The sequence below is a fragment of the Struthio camelus genome, chromosome 4 (genome assembly GCF_040807025.1).
Source record: "Struthio camelus isolate bStrCam1 chromosome 4, bStrCam1.hap1, whole genome shotgun sequence".
NCBI classification, from domain to species: domain Eukaryota; kingdom Metazoa; phylum Chordata; class Aves; order Struthioniformes; family Struthionidae; genus Struthio; species Struthio camelus.
The window spans coordinates 54,868,785-54,890,628 of NC_090945.1; the positions used below are offsets into that span (position 1 = coordinate 54,868,785).

General features: G+C 35.8%; 1 long non-coding RNA gene across 1 annotated transcript in view; it reads left to right on the top strand.

Moving 5' to 3' along the window:
* The window catches only part of LOC138067210 (uncharacterized), a 67,514-nt gene extending 47,207 nt beyond the window's left edge, over positions 1–20,307 (top strand). Inside the window, exon 3 of the long non-coding RNA XR_011141054.1 lies at positions 20,259–20,307. This is a non-coding gene — a long non-coding RNA (uncharacterized lncRNA). The remainder of the gene's footprint in view (positions 1–20,258) is intronic.
* The last annotated feature ends 1,537 nt before the right edge of the window (positions 20,308–21,844 follow it).

Here is a 21,844-nt window from a genome sequence, read left to right on the forward strand (position 1 = left end):
TTTTGTCCAACTAGTGGATACAGTATAGCTCATTCTCTCTACTTGCTCCATGCTAAAAACTTATTTCTGGAAAACTTATAAATTTTAAGAATATTGTCTGACCCACTCAGTGATTTTGTTTTGACACATTCCTTTTATCTAATATGATAATAAATTAGAGTATTTATGAGAAGCAAACAGCAATTACACTGCAATCAGTGCTACTTATTAAAACAACAGGTGGTGAACTTGTGCTCTTAACCAACATATGTTTGGTAATAAACTTTAAGAAACAGCTATTAGAGAAGAGATGAATTTCTAGGCATCATTAATCCAAGCTTTATACTAGTTGAAAGCCAGATATCTAGAAGGCCTTGGGGTTTTTTTAATTTAAAAAATGTTTAGGAATAGAGCATGATAGTGCATAATCTCCAGTGTGCATATACAGCAATAGTCAAGCAAACAGTGGGTGTCCCACTGAAGACTAGCAGAGATACAGATGAATGAAAAGAAGTGTCAGCAGCTGTAGTAGCTGCAGTTTCAGCTGGGTGAGTATAGGCTAATACTGCAATGGCTTGCTCAGGTTGCTTTCTGCAGCTTTAATAATGACTGATCTCTACAGTTTCTTAATCAGAAGCAAAATTCAGCTTAAATATAACACAACAATATTTGCAGGGACTGTAGACAGCTTGTTCAGGCTTTTTACTGGCTTTGATTTTCATGCTTGTTTACTGGTAATATAAGCATTTGATTGCATGATCTTATTTATCAGATTTTAGCAAGCTTACTGCCATGCACAGCAACTCTAACAAAAGACACCTCCTGGATCTGAGCACTTTTTCCACTTACAAAAATAGGACTTGCAGGAATAGAAACATAAAAGCTGATACATAGCTACACTTAAAGTCTCCACCTAGCATAATAGAAAAAGAAATAGTTTCTAAACTGTACTGAGTACTTACTTCTGCATTCATCATCATAAACTACACAGGTCAAATAGAACAATTAAGAGTCTATCAACAGTCAACTACACTCTGTTCCTCTAATGTTTAAAGCATTTCCAGGCATTCATTACAGGAAAAAACCTATAAAAGAAATAAATAGGTCAGGCATTCTCTCTCTTCTACTAGTGACAGAAAGTCTGTCTCCTTAGAGACATACACAAAAATGCTAATACCTTTTTAAAAGGTTTTATACACAAGTGTGTTTCTATTCAGACAGTAACATTACACCTGCAAAAGGCATATTCTGAAGTGCCATTAAACATTTAAATATGTAATAATGTTGTAAGTTAACAGGTAAGTCCATTTATCTTCTACATCTATAGATAAACCTTATAGATCTTTATAATTCTCTAGACTTATTTACAGTGCTAAATAATTCTTACAACATATTAGCTATTATGAATTGACTTTTCTGTTATTTCATTCAATTGCTTATAATAAGGATATTTTTTCATGTGGTTGTTTTACATAATTATTAACTAGAGGAAACAAATAGAGATGTTGCTGGAATTCCAGTTCTTTGATGTTAGTATTTTATGGTTTTCTGTCTTGCAGGATGTCTTATGTACACCAGATACCTTGTCTGCCAAAATTTGTCACCTACAGCTTAGCAATCAAAGTTCTACTTCCATATTAACCCATATTATAACATTATAGCTTCAGCACTTCCCTAGTCATTTGACAATACAGTTGGCTTTTTATGAACGGTTCTGTTCATACAGATCTAAAACACTTACCTGCCAAGAAAGTACCAAGAACAGGGTTGTTCCACAAAGAACAAGAAGCCAGGAGCTGAGGATGACAGTGAGGTAGGCTCACCAACAAGGGCTGCAGCCTTGAAGAGCTTAAATGAGAAGAGTAGGTCTAGCAATCAGGATCAACCACAGCTCAGCAATTGCTAGAAAAGCCTGCAATAACAGGTCAAGCCTGAGGACAAGCTAGAGTGGTAAGTCAGGATTAAAATAGCACAAGACCAAGCATAGGTATGTCTCTAAGGCAAGAAACAAGAGCCAGGGCAGAGGTTTAAGTGCAACTGCCGAGCCAGTGAGCAGTGGGCGAGTGGGTGGAGGCTTCCCACAAAGCTTCCTGCAGCTTCTTCTCACCCCTTAGCTGGTTTCTTAGGAGCACCATGCAAGTGGTAGGGCTGTGTTGTATCAGGGTTAGTCTTGTACACAGGTGTTGCTGTCCCTTGGCAGAGGAGCTGTGTGCAGCCCTTAGGGCTGGACAGACAGCTTCATGGGAAGGGCTAGCACCCAAACACACTCCTGTCTCCAAACACTTCTCTCTTGCTTATAGTGAGTATGGTTGACTCAATAGGCCTGTTCACCTGTGAATACTTGTCTGAATGCATTTCCCTTTAAGTTACTTTTATATAGCATCTTTGTGTTTATGATTCAATGTCTAGTTGCTATCATTATGCTTTTATGTTCCACAAGTGTCTTTGTCTTATTCCTTGGTTCTGTTGTTGTATGTAACTAGCTGTTTCTATATGACTTGTGTATTAACAATAAGCATAAATATTTCTGTAAAATCAGCTTTACCTCTATGAAATGGAAAGATTCTATACATCCAATGTTCTCAAACTTAAACCTTCAAAAATCATATTCTTCTGAAAATAGTGATAGTGTCCAGGTAGCACTTAATTGCATTTTAAACACCTTAGGTTTAGACTTACAAGGTCTTGGAAACTCTCACTAAGAACTGAGAGAATGCTATATTTTTTTAAGTACATACCAAAAATATTCTAAAAACATTGGAATCCACAATGTTGAGTCTACAAAAAAATGCAGCAACTACATCAAAACTTTCACTAAAATTGCAAGCTACCAAAATTTTACTGTAGTATTATCCTGGGAGTTTCATGCAAAAAGTTATGATGATTTCACAAATACTTTCTCTAGGTAGCTTGGAAGTCAAATATTCCAGCAATGTTTGATAGTAAAAGCTAAGTCAGATTCTATAGAAGCCTTTTTTCTACTTTAGGCCTGATTCAGCAAGTAAGTATTCCTTCTTTTCCAAGGTCCAACATTTTTAAGAAATCTCATCTTGGTTATGAAAGCAGTATCTTAATTTTACAATATAGTTTCTTATTTCATGGTAGTGCAGAGGTCTCTTCATTCTTTCCTATATGAATTTCTGAAATGTACTCTTCAGATACATATAGATATTCATATATAGAGAGGGGCTGCAAAATATAGTCAGCCTGTTAGCTGCCATTTTTCAGAAAGAGTAAATTTCATTCCCCTCTCATCAGACAAGCCAGTCCTGAAGTGATGATGTAACAGCTCAGAAAATGTAGATTTTGAGATGTGTGAGCTAGAAATAACTGTTTTCCTTGAAATTATGTAATTTGACTTAAGCTTGAATACAATGAACGTAAGACAACAGAACTATCTCTATTTCCCAAGCTGTAGAACAGTCTTGAATTCTATCATTGTAACAACAGCAGATAGAACTTTATTATGATCAGTGACTCTATATCATATTTACTCAGGTTCTCAGTAAAAAAATTAAATTTTTTACAGCTGCAGCCCTGCATGCTCAGCCTGAGATCTCAAACATGATATATCCTGTCAGTCTGACACACATTTACTGGCAATAAAGATTCTACAAGGCCAAGTTCTCTTTGTACACAGTATTCCCTCCATTAGGTTTCCCAGGTGTAATTGAAGGCAGAATTTGATACCATTAATAGAATTTAGCTAACACTTCCGTTGAAGATGTATGAGATGGAAAACCTTCCCTAGCCCATTATCCAGCTATTTATCTCAGCCCAGTAGCTGTTTCGGCTCTGTAGTGTTACCAAGCATAGAGAGTAATAACTGTTTATTTTTATCATTGAAGCAATCCAATGGAAATCTGAAAACCCTTGAAGAACAAGTCTTGAGTAAGAAGATGTCATTGTTATGCAAGTGCTTTACCAATTACATGATTTTCCATCCATTTAAACTGAGACTTTTGAAAGTGTCTAAATTCCATGAACTACAACATCCAACCTTACACAGCACTTGTAGCAGAAAGCGATCATCCAATAGTTATGGAGTATATCATAATATATAATGCACTGCAAGCAAACTAGCCTTTTGCTTTTTAAAGCTTCTCCCCATGGATACACAGGGATGTCAGACTATGACTGATTATGCATTTGTAGCTAAACATTCATTTCCCCTCTTTACCCCTGTGAAGATATTTCTGCTATAGAAAGAATACTTTAATTTCAATTTGCTTAAACTATTTACTTTCTGGTCTGTAATTCTGTAGGAACAGAAGTAATTACTGTGGTGTTTCACCAGACAAGAAACGGAGAAAGTACATCTGGAGAACTAGGTGCCTGCAGGCTGGTCACAGATTTAGATTTACAAAAGTCAGCTCTGACTTGTTCTGTCTAGTAGCTTACTCCCTGATTGGATTTAGTTGAAAGAATTACAGTTTTAGTTACATTCACCTGGAGCCTATTGTAATCACTACCAGTCCATTAATGGTGCTCCAGACTGAAATGGTGTGAGTAGGCAATCCTGGGTATATGTGTGCTACTCAGGTGAGTGACAGCTGTGGAGTAGTGGATGCCACAAGTGCATGCAACACCATTGCAGAGGCCATTCTCACACTGCTTTTGCCTTTACCATGCTGCTGCTATATCAGGTTCCTCTAGCATTGGTGTGTTTGGAGGGAGGCAGGGTTTTTTTAATTTTGGACATTCACTGCCGCCCCCCCCCCCCATACATACTCCCAATTATCTTCTGCTTGTTAGTGTTTACAATTTAAGCTATTTTTTGACTGTGATGCTGTATCAACATAGAGCAGATATATGGTAAAGGAAACATTTAAAAAGCAGATGATCATGGAATTGGTAGAGATCTTCAACCTTTGGAATTACAGTTTTTTTACTCTTTAAGTTATTTTCTGCAAAAAAGTCCGCAGGGATTGCTGACTGGCCTTCAGGAATTCTGGAGAAGCATGGGACTACAAGTCAGAACATAGTACAGCACGTGCTAAAACAGAAGAAAATTTAAAACATGTTCAGTTCTTTCACAGGAAGAATCTACAGTCAGCAGCAGTATTCAGAGCAATTCTTTAATGAGATTACCTTGTTATTGATATAGACATGAGCAACTGGGTATTATTTTTCCCTGCAAAAATGAATTCTTGGTCCAAAGCTTTTGAAGTTATGGAGAAGCTAGCAAAGAAATTTGCTAGTGAGAAAATGACAAAGGGCTCAGATTAGTCATGTTACCATCCTGAAAAAATGGTAGACATAGAAGGCATTTTGCAAGCAGTTTGTTTCAGAAGCAGCTGGCACCTCAGAAATCTGATGAAAGAACCAGAAATGCTATTTGGGAATAATCAGCTCTTGGGCAGCAAGGACTTAGATAGCCAATTACAAGATTTTGGATATGATTACTTCTATAGCAACACCTGAAACCTGAAAGAGTTTTACAAATGACTCAGATCTTGAACAATTATGGAATATAGCAATAGGCAAATTATGGAAGATGTGATAGTTAGTCATTATAGAGCTACACAGAGAATGCTGTAGCCTAATTACATTAGTTCTGGAAGCTTATCAGCATATCTGATTTTTTAAAATTAATTTCTGGAAGCTGAATGTGATATCCTGTTCAGATGCACATCCAATACCTCAGATTAATGAAAAGCTACTAGACTTGGGTGACGGCCAATATATAACTAAACTTGACTTACCAAGTGATACTTGCAGATTCTCTTGGCTTCCCAGATCCCCAAAGCTAATTGTCTTTTCTACATTCCATGAGGTATGCTAGTTTTAGCATTGTCCCATTAATTTATATTAAACTCCAGCAGCATTTCAAAGACTAATGGAAAAAATATTTTGTCTTTACCAGAAATACATCCGTTGGTGTAGTGATCTATACCGCTCCGTTGTTAGATAGAGGTGGAACACCTAAAAAAGATGAGCCTCTTATGCTAATCTGGCTGAATGGTTATGCTGTTCATATACCATAACCATATACATGGTTATGGTAGATGAAATACTGGGATTAATTTTAAGGGAAAGAATAAGACTGATAAAGTGCTTCTGTGGAGTCCTCCGTTCTGACCAGTGAGCAGAAGATAATCCCTCTATTGGCCTTATCTGAATATTTACAGGTTACAGAAGGATTTATACCTTAGTTTTGTTATATAACAATGTGTTCAGTAAGGCATAATCATAAGCAGTTTGAATGAGTGCAGTTGATAAGATAAACTGCATCTTTTGCAATGCCTCATTTCTTATGAAAAGGCTTTCATCGGTGCTTCAGAATCAGAAGTTTTCCCTACTTTCCTTGATTTTAATTCTCTGTCTCTTCCGTGAAGAATAATCAAGGGGTGATAGAAAATGACTGTCTATCTATACAGGTCAATTAAGATCTTAAATACCACCTGCTTGAAGCTCTGTCCTTTATAGTGGCTGATGTTTATCCATTAAAAGATTTGCAATTTATACATGAGAAAAATCCCAGCCTGACTGTATCATATCTAGAGATGTGACCTCAGTATAGAGAAGTTTTTCAGTGTGCCATTAATTGAGACTACATATGTAATTTAGACTTTTTTCTTAATGCACAATACTCAGTAAAAGAACATATGGAGGACATCCTGTTGAATAGATTATACAAAAAAGAAGTGCAGCCTTTCTACTTCATGGTTCTCAATCATGCCTCCTGCAATCCTAAGCCAACAGGTCCATGCCTACCCCAGCCTATGACTGCCAGGGTGAGTGTTCAGCGTCTTATGATGAAGCTTTTGGAACAACTGAATATTTCGGTCAAGAAAAAAAACACCCAAACCATTCTGTGGTTGCAGATACATTTCTAGATGTGTATATTAGCTGCTTTGCTTGTCAGTCCCTGTTAGTTGTGTCAGAAAAGTTTAGAAATAATTAAAGATAGATCCAGATCTGTTGCCATTAAAGAGCCTATACTAAGCATTAACACAGGAATTTTAAGTTGGTTTGTGCTTCCTGAAGCCCTCCTAAATCAGATGTCTACTCTAGGGAATATAAAAAAGTGAAGTTATGGCCAATTTAATGCAAATCTGAGCTAGTAACTCTGTATGACATAGTACAGCAGTATGTGGATTTTACCAGCTCAGGACTCTGTGTAGCTTAGATGTGAGTCCACAGCAACATGGAATATCAGTTCAAGCATTTTTTTTAATCCAAAAGTTATGTAACTACATTTGTGCCAGATCAAGCCATAGCTAGTATTACTTTCATAAGCCCTAAATAAGGTTGCATTTGATTGTAGTGTCTCTGAGTTCACATAGATTCTCATACTTCTCTGCCAGACTTTTGCAATGAATGTTAAGTCTCTATTAAACTTTTGAGTGTCATCAACTTGTTCGGGGTTGACTCAGCTGCTGCGCTGCACTTAAGAAATCCCTTTCTTTTTTTTTCTATCTGCAATTTCATTAACAGTGACTGCTGATGTTTTTCCATGCATAAATGCATGGATACTTTCTAGAATAGCTTCAAACTAAACAGACAGGTGACAAAAATATGCATATTGAGTTCTGCTATGGGCAGTCTCTTGGGACCACGCATAATTTGTGCTAGGCTGGAACATAGGAAAGAATCCGTACACTGCAGACTAGAAAATAGGATGGAAAGATAGAGGTGTTGTTTTAAGTAGGCCTCAGCTACTCCATTACAGTCACTGTTTTCACTAAAAGCAGCTGTACTTAATATAGACTAACAACACGCGCACAGGTGGTAACGACCGAACAGGAACTGCACTAGAAATCCACTTCCTTGTCTCCTTTGCAGGAACTTGTTTATAGCCTTAGGTATATATGTGACCTAAAAATAGCTGCTGCTTCATTTATATGTGTAAACTGTTAGGCAGATCATGTTCTCTATCACTCCTTTTGTTAAGAGATCAATGTTTAGATATTAAAGTAGGTATGATCAATTGTCTTACACATGGCTACGAGAGGTCAACTGAACTCTAAATAGCTGCACATCATTTAGTTCCTGAATGATAAGAAGGCAGAGAATGGCAAGGTTGGAGTTCTCCCCACTGGAAAGACTAGAGGGAAAGAATCATGTACCCCACTCTAATCTGTTTCAGAATTCTGGAAGGAGAACATTGTTATTCATTTACTATCATTCTTTCCCCAAGTCACTTAGAGAAATAGCTATAAACACATGTATTTATTCTTATCCCCTTGAAAAATAACTGCAACCTTGCTATTGACTCTAGTATGACTAAGACGAAGCTGTGACTGTGGTATGTTTTATAGTTTATATATGCTATATATATTGTAAAGTTATAGATAAAATTTTATAGGACACTTCTGTAAGGATAAATTACATTTCTTTTGAGTTGAGAATGTCTATGAGATGCCTCTTTCACTTCTTCTGCCTCACTCTTTCACTCTTGTCCTAGGGGACAACTATTTTCACTGCATGTGATTATGCAATACACACTTTTGATCATGATCCTTGTGTTCTTGAGCACACTATCTTAGCCCTTTATTTAGCAAAAAATCCAGATTTGCTTTAAGCCCAGTCTCCAGGAAGAATCCCACCATAACGAAGAATCTTCTATGTGGGTGCCAAGGCTTAGTTACAAGAGTCTTTTCATACGACTGAGGCTCTTTTCCAAAGAGGATAGAACAGATATTCTGAGAAAGTCTTTGGTCAGAGCGCTGAGAGTAGGCATGATAGGTTCAACGTGGCTATGAGAAGTTAAACTCCAAACTATTCCACATCATTTCATTCCTGAAATAAGCTTTGACCTTGATATTCTTTGTTATGTATAAAAATAAATGAAGATGCTTTGTGCTGAGCTGACTAGCAGGTTCTAGAATAGCAATGCAGTTCTACATTAGATCAAGGTGTTCCATAAAGCTTTAATTTCCTTGAAAAAAACAGTAATTTATTTCATGGTAATTTCCTTTTTGCTGAACAAGTGCTTGTGTTTTCTCAGTGGTAAAATAAACCAGCTGGGGGTTTAATGTAAGGAATAATTCAGCACTGCAAAATACTGTGCATGCAAAGAGATTTGCAGTTTAACTCAGAGGTCAAAAGGCATGTTGCTTCTAAATGATATTGGAGAAATAGCTTGGAATGGTGCCCCTTCCTTAATCCTGTGCGGTAAAGAACAGACAAATTAAAGTGTCAGTATACTGAATTGAAAACTGTTTTATGACAAGATACTTGAGTCAGCAACCAACTTTCCGAATGCCACATGTAGTAGTAGATTTACAATTCTTGATGGGAAAACCTGTCCTAATTTTCAGCTTTCAGCATATCAGTGAGGCAGAATTCAATGCTTACTTTCATAACATCATGCTTGTATTTAAAAATCAAAAAAAACCCTAAATCACTGTAGATGTGATGCTCTAATTCAGAGAGCAAAGGCTATTTTAGTTGGAATGTTGAGGTGCTTACCTTTTAAGAATTGTTTTTGCTTGTTACAGGCATTAATATTTGGAGTTCTAGTTGGTGAAATGCTTTGAATAATGTCATATCAGCTTATACAAGTGGCAGAAAAATATTCCTACTTGAGACTAAATAGGAATGAATAACTCTAAATTTAAAAATAATAGTTTTCTCCATGGTACAAAATGATGATGAAACAAATAATGGTATTTCACTAATCCTGCTGCAAGCCTATAAATTCTGTAGATATGTATGCTGAGCAGATTGCTTTGTTTAGCTATGAGTTCAATAAGCTCTTTACTTAATAACACTTGATTTGGAATGCAAGTATATTTGGAGTATAAAATCCAAGAGTGATAGCTCAGTCAATATTTTCACTGACTAAAAAAAAACTGCCAGCTATTCATAGCCTTATCTTCTACTTCTCAGGACAAACTTCTCAGAAGAGTGCCTGAATAGTAAGATAGTGGGATAAAAATAGATGACTATCTATCAGATGACTAATTTTAGTATTGCTAAGCTTTCTTAACTTCCTATGTTGTACTGAATTCAAGCAGTTGAAGCTCCCACACTCTTTCACCACTACAGTCTTCTGGAGACTGGCTTTATCAATTCAAGTTCAAATAATGAAAGATAAAAATTTTGCACATTTTTTCTCTGCAAATATGAGTGTTCCTTCAGGACTTTGTTTCAGTTCTCTCAGCAGCTTACAGGTATCTAAGAGCTCTTTTAAAATTTGCTTTAAAAATCTGGTCCTACTGGTATCTTATCTTCAAACCCCATTGACTGCAAAGAGCCAGGGATTTCCTCTCACATTGGGACTATTTGCGCTCATGGAGCTCAGCATGAATACTTCAACCCTTCTACACAGAAATGACTTCACTTGGAAGCCCAGATTTTCCAAACTGCCGCTTCATCATATTTCATTTTGTATATCTTTAAATATTTTCCCTAGATTAGGTAGTCTTTTAAAGTGAAGAATTGCCATTCCAGCCTCACAGCTTCCAGTACCAATCAATATATGTGCAATCACATCATTACACAGAGGTACTCTGACACTGTTTTTTGTATCTGGATTCAGAGGACAAATACATGGAGGTGGCGGAAGGAATAGCTATGCAAACAGCTATAACTTAATGTAAAAACCAGAAAGTCAGTCTTGGAAAAGCATTTAATCTGTAATGTCCCAAATAATGGCCTATTGTTGCTTCCTTCATTAGGTTAGTCTCAGCTGCCTAATAGATTCATAGTCCTGTCAGCAAAATGCTAATACTCATTAAATCTCGGTCCCACATTCCACTTGAATTCTCCAGCAATGAAATGTGGCTCTAAGTATACATGTCATGTGCTCACCTTAGTCAGGATTAACTGAAAGTGGGAGAAATGTTTGGCATCTAGTTGAAGCATAACGTCACTTCTGGAACTTGAGATTGTTGTAGAAATATTCTGTATCTGTGACTCTCCATGCATCACTTTTCTTTTTTCTGCATATGGAATTGGACAGATGTTTTTCCACTAGATAGAATTTGAAAATGAGAGTTATTTATTAGTTCTAAATCTATTTAATGGAGGTATGCTAAATTTAAAAATTCAAAAGTAGCCTTTCCAAGGCAGAGGAATATTTGGGACTGGAGAGCTTGGAAGAAGATCTGGCTGCTCTTACAGGTAGATATAGCAAGAATCAAGCTAAAGATACAAAAATCAAGAGTAAAAATAAGATACACATTTTAACATTAAGAATAATTAATCTCTGGAACATTTTATCTACATAGGAAGTAGATTCTCAACTTCATGGAGAATTTAAGTCGAGACAACAGGATATCTTTTTAAACGATATGCATTAGCTCATCCAGATGATATTGAGATAGCACAAATGACTTAGTGACATTCTGTGGTGTTTGCTAACTCATAGCTTGTAATGGATGTTCTTAGCTCTAAAATCTATGAGTGAATTTAGAATTACATTTCTGTAGAGAATACACTGATTCCTTCTGTTTGACGTGAAACTGATCTTCATAAAAATGTAGTGGTCCTCATATGAGACTTTTGAGTCAGTATTTTAAATGTACTTTGCAGGATCATGACCAAGGTAGCAAATGTCTGGGTGGGCACTTATCTTCTGATGTGAATTACAGCTGTGTGGGTTCTTTGCTCTCACAACAACAGATGACAGGCAGCTTCTATTCTTTCCTTCCTCCTGCATGTGAATATTTCTATTGGCAGATTAGCCAATTTGCTGGCAGAGTGAAAGAGAATAGCATGCATTTAATCCAGTAAAATGTTGACTCTGCCACAATTGGGAATTAGCAAAATTCCTTAGATACTACTCTGGAAGCTACTGGCATTTGCTGACTTTAACAGCAACCACAGCACCTGCAATTATGTCAGCTATTTGCACAGTGCCCCTGGAAACCCAGGCCAGCCAGGTGTTCCACTGTATCTATCACTGTTACCGACTCAAAAAAAAAAAAAAAAAAGTGTCTGTGCTATATGCTGCACATATTATTTAAGTTCTCTTCCTTTCCCTTTGTCCTCTATTCTACATTTTCTCAGGATCATTTTCTGTCTAGCTAAATGCTAGTGTAGTACTTGGTTCAATCCCTCAGGTGATCTATATGTGTTGGAAAAGCAGAAATAAGCATGTCATCAAAGGCAAAAAATTTCTCAAGTGTTCATACATAGCAACCTGACAGATACATTCCAGTGTTAGGAATGTAAATGTCACCCCAAATCTGCAAGGTACCCACTAGATCTTTCTTAAAATTCTTACTGTAGTGAGAGGAGACAACTAGTTCTATTGGTGCTGATTCACAATTTTGTTTGCCCACTAATGCTTCCACCTGAATCTTTCCAAGCTGCTTTCCTTGAAGGAAGATACAAGAACACGAATGAATTTTCTTAGCTTTCTATTTTAATATAAAATGCATCTTTCCATTTGTAAAATGATTATATTCTTTTGGGGAAATAACCACAGGTGCAAAACACAATTATTGAAATGTATTTTGTATTAATTACTGTTCTTTTTCATTGGCTCTGTCTTTTTGTTTACTTAAATATATTTTAATGCAACTTTTTCTTAGGGAAAATACTAGCTCTGCTTAGCAGGTGACTTCACCATTCTCTGACATTTTAAATAAAGTGACACGATCTTCTAAGAGCCTGTTTCAAACCTGTGCTTAGCAAACTGGGAATAGCATTAGGACCCCCTTATTCTCCAGTTTTAAAGTTATGTCTTTTGATCTTTGTCAGGTCATATGAACTCCTTAGACGCATTCCTTGGTTTCTAAACATACTTAGCTAGAGGATTTTCTGATTTAAAAATAAGAAATAAGAAAATGTTGCAAGTTGCACAGCTGATAAAATAAAGCATTTCTCTAGTACTAATCACTTTATGCCTTAAATCATAGTATTTGATTTGTAAAATTTCTTTCTTTTCCATATTTTCTTTTTTCTCTAATATGAAATACTCTGGTCTATCACTATAGTGTATTCAGATGGTTGTTTTGCACAATCTGAGTCATAAGTTTTCTTACAATGTCATGACAAAACTGAGATAAAAAGTTAGGAGTCGTATCTTAATGCTAAGACAATTCAAAAACCTTTAGAGGTGGGTTTTTAGTTCAGATATTCCTCTAGTTTGATCAGAGCAAACATTTTCTGAAGATAGCCTTATGGAGGCATTCTTGAAAAACGAGAACTCCAGAATATTGGTTGGGCTCCTATTAATAGGATGTAGCATATTTGACAGAAGAGCATTAAGGGGAAAAAATGCAAATAATCAAAGAGTGAGTCTACAAAAGCCTTTCTGGGCTTAAAAAAAAAAAAAAAATTCATGTTCCTGTATCTTCCTTCAGGGAAGGCATCTTGGAAGGATTCAGGTGGAAGCATTAGCAGGCAAATGAAGTTGTAGATCAGAACCAGTAGAGGTAGTTGCCTCATTTAACTACAGTAAGAACTGCCTGTGGGCAAGATAGGTGCAACATTAAACAAGCTAAAAGAGATGTGCAAAGAAATATCTATTAAATTTCTAAGTAGATTTTCTTCTGACTAGGAATGAAGGCCATTTTACTATTTCATGGACTTGCATCCAATCAATATTAATTATCAAAGAAAGGAGTGAATAGCATTCCTGTGATAAGATCAGCAGAGGGTAATGAACTGAAGCAGCATAAAAGCCTTTTTTCAGTACAGTGAACTCCTACATGACATCAGAATTACCCCCCCTCCAAAAAAAAATCATTATTACCAGAAAGCTAGAGACATCTGATTAGACCTTGCTTTCGTCTTTTCATCTGTTTACAAAGTTAGGTACCGCATGCTGCATAGTTATCCCAAAGAATAGGTAATAATAGGACTCTGAAGTTTTTACAATAAGACTATATTCAGATACGTGAAGCCCAATTCAGTTTTTAGTGCTAATTCCTTATGAAGTACCAAGAATCTCAGTGTTTTATGATGTGACATTATCAGTTGCATAATCAATATGCTCTGCCAGCATATGCTGTCATAAAAGGCATTCTAAAATAAAATATCCTCATAAGACCACTATGCGTTGTTAAGCTATATAGTCTGCTCATTTTCATCAGCTGATATGCACTACATAGCAATAATAATAATCCGTTTTACTAGGTAACAAAATAGATTTGGTGGGTCATGGAAAAAAAGAAAATGGAAAAATTTCATCACTCAAGTTGTTTTCATTCATTTAACACTAAATAAGGTCTCTCTAGTGTAGATTAAACAGTTAACAGATATAAGGCAATTGAAAATTTTTAGAGTCTGACCCCTCCTATAGATAAAATGGGTGCTTTTGTAGGACAGCAGACATGCAACATTTCTGTCACATAGATTTTTTTTTTTTCTGGTAAGGATAGTGATGCAAACGTGGTGGATATATAGCAGTGTTTATGTTAGGCTGGGCTGCAATGCTGTGGAATTAATTACGTTGGCTTTGTGCACACAATATGTCCACGCAGCGGTAATACGATCTGGGTGGGTAGCATGCAGTGAGTCAGGAGACCTGGACTGTTCACTCAGTCTGCACAAAGGACTCAGTGTGGCTGCCAGAAGCGTTTGTCTAGACTTAGAAGACTTTATCTCAGACTCTAAATTGCTCAGAACATTCAACTATGCCACACTAAATCAGATTTTTATATCACTACTTTTATAGATTAATTCCATATTGCACTGGCAGCAAAACTGACACAATGCTACGATTTTGAAACCTTTAGGTGGGATGACACGTGTGAGTTACTGAACAAGAATGCTAATAAATGTTTCACAATCTGGCCAAGCAGGAATACTCATGCAATAAGATTCTACTAACTCACAGTGTAATGATCCAAACCCTACTTTTACAGAAGCCACTATTTTAAAAGCCAGTATGTGCCATACAATGTTAGAGATGATATCATGGTTATTCATTGCTGCAGAAAACAGCTACTTTCTCAATTTATAGGCTGCCTTGAAAGCATCAGATGAGTTACAGGAAAGAATTATATTAAAACATTTTCAAGCAATACACTGTCTCCTCACCACTACTGATTTTTATTCATTTCCTCTTTTAAAGTACTATTCCAATTTCATTTTTCAGATGCTTATTACTGGATTTTACATTTTGCTTTAATGAAAACAAAAAATGTTTTCATTAGTCGAAACTATTCTGTATGCAATTTTCACCTCTCTTCCAGGGTATCCCTTTTATCTTTGAATAGCTTTAAAGAGAAGTTTTCAATCAGACTACATGGTTAGTTCTAATTCGTATCTTTACCAGTCTGCCTTGACTGGTAAAATTGTGGATTCCAGTACCTAACTAGTTTATCAGACTAAGAGGTACTGACCTCAAGCCGTAGATATAATAGACTCGCTATTCTTTGGAATTCTGCTGGACCAGGAATTCATGAGACGGTATCTATCTTCTGTTCCTACTTTGACAGAGCATCTTTTCTTTCTGTTGATCTTCGGAGATTTATTCAGCACTGGAATTTTATTCAGTTGATGGTATAGAGAGGTAAATACTCACTTTACGATCAAATTCTGCAGGATGCTCCACTCCAGTTAAAATCTTTGTTTACCAGTGCTGCTTAGTATGCAGAAAGACTAGACTCTTCAGTTACTCAGATAAGTATATATGATAAAATTGGTCAGAAATTGGAATACGTCCATGGAAGCATTTTGATTTTGGCAAAACTATAACTTCAGACAGCAAACTCGTCAATATTTTTCTCTACTTTTAAGGTGTAGTTTCCTTCACAATACAGTGTCATTTTCCTCTTCAGAAAGAATCTATGTTTGACCCAGCCTTCAGCTCAGGATTTAGCATTTTTTTCAAAAAAAAAAAAAGTTCCCATTGCTATTCTTGCAGTTATTGTTACCTATAAATTATTGAGACATTAATATTGTTGACTAAAAGATTGTTCTTAGGCTCTTTCTCCTTATCTCCCTCCACAAATGTTGCCCTATGACAGTGAATCCTCAACAGAAGAAAAAATAAAGTCTATTCTCTGATTTATATATTCTTTTAATGTTCTAGTTTTAGAGCCATGTATATTGCCAGGACATTTCTCACTATTGCAAACTTGCTGTCCAAACAGACACTAGAAAACAAAGATCACTGGGTATTCTGAGGTGTGGTATCTGCTGCAATTCTTCAGTGAACCAGCTGGAAATTATGCTACTTCAGATTTTATCTTTGTGTTTGAAGAGGTCCTTACAGAAGAAAAAAAGATACAAAACAACATCAGGTGGCTGAGTGGATTAAATCAAATAAAAATAAAGTTCAGTCTGCAACTTAATATTGACTTCAAAACAGAAAATTTTGAGAAATTAAAGGAATTAATGAATGATGTCTTTTAGACTGAAGAACTTAGGGGCCCCAACACACAAGCTTTTAGGCACACATCTTTTCTGGAACCTGTGTCCTGAACAAAAGAGAAAAAATTTATAAGAAAAGCCTCCAGACCTAATTTATTTAAAAGTGCGTTAGGGATACTACAAAGTCAAAAAGATGGTTCATCACAGAACGGAAATGGAGAGCTTAAGAAGAAACTCAGAAAGGCAATTAGGTCTTGCAAAATATTAATACATTTTTCAACTATTTTAGAAAAAGAACAAGAAAAATGTGTGTTCACCGTGAAATAAGTAAAGGTTAAAGTTTAGAGGTAATCTAGCTTTTTGGTCAAGAGCCAAAACCAATATCGTATCTTAGTTTTCAATAATGAATATGCTTTTAGGCAGGACAGAGAAACCCTGATAGCTAAAAGTAACAGCATTGCTTACAGTCAAGTGAAAGAAACCTCAGACTTTAGTGCTCTCAAGGCTGAACATAACAGGGCAAAAATATAATTCCATCTTCAAATCCTGCCAGAACTTATGAGCAAAAAACATTTTTAATAAAGCCATCAAGATGGGAATGATTTCATGTGACTGGGGAATTGTAAGGCAGAAAAAGTCGTCTGCGGAATAGGAAGGCAGAATGTTTTGACCTTGCAGTACTAAAGACTTTCTATCAGATGTTTGAAAAAAAGATAATTAAAATTATATAAGCAAATGGAAAATGAAATGAAATGCAACATTTGTTTACCAGTGTGATGGATAAAAGCATTATCTTTTTGATAAAATAACTGATTTTGTGAGAAAAAACAAATATACTATATTTAATCTGTGTAAACAATTCATTTGCATACATCCACAGGAAATTACTGGCTAGCTTGAGAAGTGGGGGAACTATAAACTGTTACTATGGAAGTTCATTGAGGAAGTAGGACCTTGAACATGAGCATGGGATGTGTGTAAACAGGAAGTATCAGGCTCTAAGTAGCCAATGAGGGGAGTTATGCAAGGATTGGTTCTGGGACTAATCTTTTTCAATAACAAGAGAGGCTTCAGCATAAAAGAAAGAACTGCATTCCTGAAATTTACTGATAAGTTACTGGCGTTGGGAGATGTCATCGATACACTGGTGAATTAGAATATGCTATAGGAAAAACTCAGTAGCCCCAAAAGCTAAGCAGGAGAAATAGGGTGGAATTTAGTATTACAAAGTCAAAGTTCTGGCCGCATAGCAGATAGTCTTGTTATTGGCGTCTATGAGTGAGCCTTTGTCAGCTGGAAACAACAGGACAGGACAAAAAAACCCCACCACCTTTGTTCAGCCAGTGTGCAATCAATTAACAAATCTTACAGGTTTTACAACCCTAGTAAATGACTGCAGAATGACTAGTAGGTATCAAAGTGATATTCACTGAAGGCAGTGTAGAGACTATAAATATAAAGTAAGATAATTCTATTAGAAATAAACATTATTGCTTTGTACAAGGACCTGCCGAGGCCCCATCTGGAATACCATGTGTAAATCTGGTCACTCTCATATTCAAGAGATGAGTTTGTTCCAGAACAGCTGCTGAGAAGGACTACTGAAATGCTGAAGAGAGGACTAAGCTTGTTTAGCCTTGGGAAAACAGAGATTGAGAGAACATTGGATTGTTTTCAATAAAAACAAAGGAAATATAAATAAGGGGGGGGTGGAAGTCATATATCAAATCAAAAGCAATTTTTGGAAAGAACAAATACAGTTTAAACAGAAAAGAGTAACTTTGAAAAGGCTTCTAACAATGAGATTGACAAACAAATCCCCGAAGTAGCTGTGCAGGAGGCCACTTCCTATTGATAAACAGGTTCCCTTATAGTGTGTGTCCCATAGCCATGCTATCTAGACTATTTCACTGTTTTCAATTCTGCTTCACAAACAGAACATCTCCTTATTTTCGGTACTGTAACATTTTGTCCAAACCTTACACTTACAGAGTATAAGATACTTTATACTTAGATATAGCATCTTTTGTTCCCTCAAATGTGTTCACAGAGGAGCTGTTAAGCAGAAACAGGCTATTGTTAATATTTGTTAATGAGTATTTGATGAAGTGTTCTAGTTTCGGGAGTTAGGAACATCTTCCTATATGAGATCCTGGAACTTCTTCCACTAAGATAAGTTCTCTTAAAGGACATGTGCAACTAAAAAAGATTCACTTTATTTATTTATTTTTTATTATTTCCTACGGCTCATGGCAGAGAGGATATGGAAGGGACTGGAACTAGAATTGGCTATCTAATTCATTACTGAAACATAAGCCATTTGGTAAAAGTTACTTCTGTCCCTAGGCTGTCCCAGTTTGGACCACAAAAGAGAATTAGAGAGCCCTGACAGACTCCTGACAATTGCATTCATCTACTGTGCCCTGCTTATTCTGTTGAGGAGAAATAAGTATTGTACCTACACTTACAGAAGTCAATATATTTGACTTAAATGCTGAGTCAAAACAAAGCCGTATTTCAGTAGTTCACTCTTTCCTAAAGTAACAAAGCTGAAATAATTATAAATACTGTTGATGAAAATTTTATTCACTCAACCATAAACTGTATAGTTCCTACAGCATTCAGTCTAATAATCTTGCAATTCTGCCCTTATAAGCAGTATTCATTACACCTCCCTAGATTTCATGCAAGGAGTGCCTGAAAAACACATAAACAATATTATTTAATTGAAGAAGGATAAAAGATGTTAAGGATGATAAATGTATTTTATGACCTTCAAAATGAAGTCAGACAACATTCATATAGTTTCTGATATTACAAGCCTTGTTGAAAATATATCCTGAGTTTCAGAAAAAAATATATTATTTGGATAAAAACTGATTCTTATTTCACACTCATAGGAGATTGCATTGCTAGTGTTGTGAGTGATATATCAGTTTTAAAGTCGCCACACAAGGTATTCAGATAAACTTTCTCCAGGTCCTGTCATACCAATATTAGAATAGACAGAAGTTACTCATTTAGCAACAGATCAAAATTCAATAGCATAACTTCAGAACTTACTGTAGGTACTATAGGTGTTTGAACCCCAAAAAGTTGAAAATATGAAATACTAGCTGCAGATGATATTACTAAAAACTATACACAGTATTATACATAGCTATATTGGGTAGCTATTGGTATACACTCTTTCTTACATACAGTTATTTACAATTTCACTATCAGTAGACATCTTTATGAAAATAATCTGTGCCATATATTAGAATTCCAAAGATCATCAGACAGGATGACTTGGACTATAAAATAAATTCCTAATATACCAGTAGATTATACACCATTTATTTTACTTCCTATTTTCCCCTCCTTCCAGAATATGCTGCATTTATTTATATACAGAAATTGGAGCCATAGTAAAAAGGGCCAAAGAGTGTGTGGATTCACATAATCTGATGGTAAATCTTAGACTGGTTCCAACAGCTTTGATTTTACCTGGATTTACACTAGAAAATACAATTTGGTACAGAAATCTCGTCATTTTAAGATGGTGGCACTAACATTGGCATATAAGTGATAAAGTTACGTACAAACGTTTTTTTCTCATGTATCTTTGACTGTCTGTTCTTTCTATTTTACTAGAGTCATTTCCACTTCAGAGTTATCAATGAAGGGTGAAGTTAGGACACAATTTTAAAATAATTTTTATACTTAACAATGACTTTTTTTTTCCACAGTGACACCACCTATTTTAATTGATCTGATTGCATTAGAGCAGAGATGCTATGTCATATCATATGCAAAGATAAGTAAAGCAAAAATACAGTATCTGCAAAACCTTCCCTCATGGTGGTTTGCAAGCTTGATTTAATACTTAGAACTAAGTTGTGAGTTCTCCCATCTGCTAAGATTTAGCAAGTATATCTTTGTAATGTTATCTTTCTGCAGATGGCAGAATTGTAACTATGTGATAATTTTTAGCCATGAATGTCAGAGTAGAGATAGCAGGTATGTTGCACAAGTAACAAACAATAACAATTTGTCATTTTTCTTTTCCTCTTTAGACCCAAGGCAAAGGAGGTGGTCCAGTATTGAAAGGAGATTAACTACTGCTACAACTATTGCCTGGCTATTGCCTAGTTGGATGACTAAGACCAGAAGATGAAGGTCATATTGAAGATTCCTAGTGTGGCAAGGGATTATACAACATGTAATTAGTTTTCTTTTTCTTTTTTTTCCAGAAGTCCCATTGAGACCACTAGCCACCACATGAATATAACAATGTATATTGCTTAGAGCAGGAAATAGCTGAACGCCTTTCATAACACACTGCATAGCTGTTGGCATCCAGCTTAATTTTGACCATTGTACATATGGAATTGAGGTTGTTGTGGGAGTTATTTCGTTTGTAGAATAAAAGTTGCTCTTCTCTTTTGCATATGTTATGTCTGAGTCAGTCCAGATTTTCTTAGGCTTTTCTATGCAAGTCTGTATCTACATTTTTCTCTCTGCAGACAGAGAAAATCGTATGTTGATCAATATTATCTTTATTATCTCATTTTTTATGGCCTAAGTAGATTACTTTTTCTCTCTTCATATATGAACTTTTTGAAGCTGTGCTGTAACAGCTTAATTCTGCTTATACCCCACTTCCAGGCTTTAAAATTTACTTGTACATTTATTTTCATGCTGTTAACTGAAAATATTTCTCTGATGCCTTTGTCTTCCATGTTGTGACAAGCACACTTTTGTCTCGCACTAGCCACTATTCTTGAGAATACCTCACACCCCTGTAGGAAGTTAAATTTCACTTACTTAATCCATGGGATCTGGATATATGTCAGTCGTATTTAAATTTCAATTAAAAAGAGCAAGACATTTTACTGCATTAGAAAAATTAAGATTTATTCAATGTGAATAAATACCAATATCACTTCACAGTAATAAACAAACATGTGAGTGCTAACTAACATGCTAAATATACTAATTACTGAGAAAGGAAAAAAAAAATATGATTTTTACCCTTTAATCAACCTTATGGAAATGTACACGTCAATGGAAGTGTACCCCTGGGAAAGAAAAAAAAAGATTCTTTCTCTTGAGAGAATTACAAAGAAGGATTTGTTGTGTCTATATGCAATCTAACTTTATAATACCTAATATATGGTGCAGCTATCTAAAACTGTGTATGTATTATCAGAGAGCGGGTTTCTACATTAATGCTGCCTGAATAAGCTTTGCTAAGGTCAGAGAGGCTTAGTGAGGCATACTTACCCTTCCAGGCAAGATTTAAATTTCCTCTTCAGCTCAGTGGCTAGAAAGATGGATCTCTCTTCCTTGTCTCTCTTCTGGAATTTGGCACTCTTTCCTTTTGCAGTATAACAGGTCGAAATGATAAACATTTTTACCTAATGATAAACAGTTTTACCTATGTAAAAGATTTCTTTAGCATCTGCTTCTTCTTTTGACATTACACCACCTTCTTCCCTGACACCTGTTAAAATTATTTCCCAGCTAAGAGCAGAAGGAAAACTTTCTTCAGCTCTTAGTGCTGCACCATGACTTCAGCTCTGAATGTGTGTCGCTCAGTGGGGGGAAGGACTGGGTCAAACACTGCTCTTGGTTACACTGAAAATACTCTGGGTTCACA